We start from the raw sequence: 3,991 nt of genomic DNA on the forward strand, positions 1-3,991 counted from the left end.
CACTCCTTGCATTTGTCACCTGTCTTGCTCGGGTGGTGTTTCCTCTTCTTCCTGCAGCCCCCTCCCCCGGCGGTGCTAGTTTAAAGCTTGCCGTACAAGACCAGCCAACCTGGAAGAGAAGACACGCTTGCCTTTAGGAGAGAGGTGAAGCCCATCCCACCCCAGCAAGTCCCCCGCCCGAAAGCATGGGTCATTATCAAGGAACCCAAGGCCTGCCTGGTGGCACCAACTGTGTAAGCACCGGTTGACCTCGCCAATGCAGGCCTCGTGTTGCCGTCCCTGCCTACTCACCGGAAGAAGAAAGGAGACTACCACCTGCTCCCCCATCTCCTTAAGCTTGTCCCCCAGAGCCTTGAAGTCCTTCATAATGCAGTCAGGGTTGCTCCTGGCTGCGTCATTCATCCCCACGTGAATGACAACCATGGGGTACTGGTCTGCAGGTCGGATGTAGGCCAGGATCCTCTCCGTGATGTCTTTAACCCGAGCCCCAGGCATGAAGCAGACTTAGCTTTAAATGAAAAAAAAAAATTATTTACCTAGCTTTAAATAAATAATTTAGATGTGTCCTCCCCACCCACCCTGGAAAATAAACATTTAAATGCTCCTCTGCTTTCAGTACCCTGGATAAATCAGGCTAGGCTTTGGCACCTAAAACAGGACTTATGTAGAAGCTAGGCATCTATATCTTGAATTGTGATCCTGGAAATTCCTGTTCAGCTGCTGGCACTCTCTAGGGTTGCCTAAATTCTATGGGTCCTCCTTGTTTGATTTTAGTATTCACTAAAAGTTGTCTATTTCTGCTTCTGATCATGAACAGAACTGCCCTGGTCTGAGCAGTTTGGCACCCTGCTCATGTGTAAGCCCAGTTGAAATCCAAAAAATAGGTGTTCCTCTGACTCCGTTCCCTAAATGGCCCATTTCAGTTGGCACTCTCAGAGCAGAGCTATCCCACACCAACAGAATTGGGGTACTCACAAAACATAATGGTGGCCATCAGTTTCTTTTAAAGCACAACCACCAAAGAAGAAGGTAATGCTCATACTTTATAATACTAGCCTTGGGGTTAAAGTACATGCCCAGAAAGTGAAAACTTGGGTTCTGTTCCCTCCTCAGCCTGAAGAAGGGTCAACCTCACATTTTCTACTTCCAGAATCTGGCACACCCATCGTGTTGAAGTTTTTGTAGTACTTAATGGGAGGGGAGTGTTCTGGTTTCTGGCTTGTGTTGCCAAGACCATTTCTATGTTTTATCCAATGGCCCATTGAATGTAAAACAGAAATGCTCCCAGGATCCTCCTTCCAAGCGAGTATCTTTAGCACTACAAGACATCTATTTGTGCTTGTTCCCTTTCTCTGCTCCAGTAAATCTAGAATTCTTTTCTGAAGTGTCAATAGGACTCTTGGACTTGACCCCACCTAGACTAACCTATAGGCTGATGGTTACGGCGTTTTCCTGAGAGATATGGGGACTGTGAAGAAAACTGAACCAGCCTCTCCCATTCCCTAGTTTGCGTGTTATTTTGCCTCCCATGTACATAAAAATGATCCCATGCTCATTTAGCTAGCACATTACACCTGATTATTGATATACCTGATACTGTATGGCAAAATGTTTCATGTTTGAAGGCAAATGATTCCAATAGATGCAAATGCTGGATGGACTTAATTTGACTTCAGTGACTTCAAATGCAAAAAGGAGTAGAATCTGATTACCTTAATTAACAAATGTGGAGCCAGAATTAGTTAGAGATTAAAAGGTTCCAGCAACTTTCTCTGCTTTGCATGAGGGGTAGTCACAATATTGATTTTTGTGAACGTTCATCACACTTTGGATACTTTCACAGCAAGAAAGATTGTCATGACAACTTTACAAGAATTACAGCTCAAGTTAGACAGTTTTTCTCCATAATTAAATATATATCATTTTAAAATGCAAGATCATTAAACTGGAAAGCAAATTAACTTCTCTTGTTCTTTCTTTTCACTATTCTTTTCTACATTTAATTATACTGAGACAAAGAAACTAGACCAGGGGTTGGCAACCAGGCCTGAAGACCAGATCCAGCCTGTGGAACCTTTGGATATGACCCACAGATGTGGGCCTTTGACAGCATTTTGCAGTGGGTGACTTGGGAGCTCTCTCATGCCTCCACAAGAATAAGCACTGGCTATAGCTGGGTCTTAGCACTTGCATTCCTGCTGCTGACACCAGGGTGGTTTGTTCTAGCCCAAAGCTAGAAAACGTGTTGCCTACCCCTGAATTAGACCATTATGTTTCCTATAGTGGCACAATGTTACTGTGTCCGGGCTCCCACCCTGCAGAGAATAGTTATATCTGCAGTATCTGTTGCTGGCTGCTGACGTACTCCAGTGGCACCGCAATCTCAACCAAGCAGCAGCCCATTATGAGGTCAACTGTCTTGCCCTGGAAGCAGAGAAGAGGGAACAGAGGAAGGAAAAAGAGACATCCTGGCCTACTCTCTCCTGCAGAAAGACCTGCAACTTCTGCAGACAGGTCTGTGGCTCAAGGGTTTGTGAGCTAAGATCAAGTATAGTCGCTGCACTGGTCTGTTGCCCAGACCGAAATGGATTTGAATGGTATTGTGTAATGAAGAGTGAACCTCTGTCCAATGCACTGTGGGCAGGACACCCTATGAGGCTACGGGCAGACATTACACATTGTGAGAATATCCGTACCTGACATGAATCTCTACTCATGTGATGGGTGGATAGGAGCTCTCTGGGGCTTACATCTTTGTGGTGTTACAGCTGATGTTTATGGGAGGGTTCTTTTTTTTCTAGCTTATCCACCCAATCTCACCTGCCAGGACTTGGTGTAAAAAGGAAAACAGAAGGAGGGAGGCTAGCCACCCAACTCAGCTGTTATCCTTATTATGCTCAGTAAGCTGTTACTGGCTGGGTACAGACAAGCCACTCTTGTGACAAGTCTCAGAGGGCTCCAGGGCTCAGAGCACCTGTTTGCACAAGCGCTTCTGCCTGCAGTACCCTCACTCAAGGTTTTGATATCTTCTACCACAGGCTCAGCGTTGTTATGGTTGCTTGTGTGGAAGAAATCAAACTTCGTGTTGTGGTTGAATCAGAACTGACAGAGCCAGCTTTTCTTTATTTAGGGCTATACTGTGATCACAGGGAGGATTTCATACAGCAAGGGGAATTACCCACTTGTCTGTTTCAAAGGAATCCTCCTCCTCTCTAAGTTTTCAAGCATTTTTATACTTAAGACAGATAAAGAGAAAAAAAAAAAAGCCTTGGAGAAACTAAAACAAGTTTACTTAATTGGACATCTGTGCACAGGATAATAAGACGTGCAAGATTCCTTATCTCAAAACATGTAACCGAAATAAGCAGTATCAGCTCTTCTGGTCTTTGTCTGTTTTTCTACTCAAGTAGGCCAGAAGCCCAACTAAATTTATTACCACATTCCCTGTTTTTTTTTTCTTTTTTCTAACAAGTGAGATATTTATAGCCATTAGCCTTTCAACTTCTAGTTTTTCTCTCTCTTTACTTTCTGCTATTTCAACATACAAATTATATACTTTGTTTCTGGTTGATGGGCTATTGCTCATTTGCTTGGCAGCACAGTTTAAGCAACACTGTATTATCATAAACACTAGGCATATTCCAATAAAAACAACAAACAATATCAACAAATTATGAATGATGGTAGAGCCTAAGGAACTGAAAATAGAGTTAAACCAAGAACTCAAATTCCAGCTATCTGACTCGTGCAATTTAGCTGCTTCTTTTTGAATATGTTTACTTAAATCCTGGAGTTCTTCTGAATTATCGGGAATATAAGTACAACATTCTTTACCTATTAAAGTACAGACTCAATCTAACTCAAGTCGGTTTTGCAATGTCATTTGCCTTATTTCCTTCATTTCTGTATTTATTTTATCAAAACTATCAGCAGTAGCATTAGCAATCTTTTCCAGAGATGCTGCAACTTTCTTTATCTCGGACATAGCTAA

Source organism: Gavialis gangeticus, unplaced genomic scaffold, assembly GCF_001723915.1.
Source record: "Gavialis gangeticus isolate Ggan-Ray unplaced genomic scaffold, GavGan_comp1, whole genome shotgun sequence".
In the NCBI taxonomy this organism is placed as follows: Eukaryota; Metazoa; Chordata; order Crocodylia; family Gavialidae; genus Gavialis; species Gavialis gangeticus.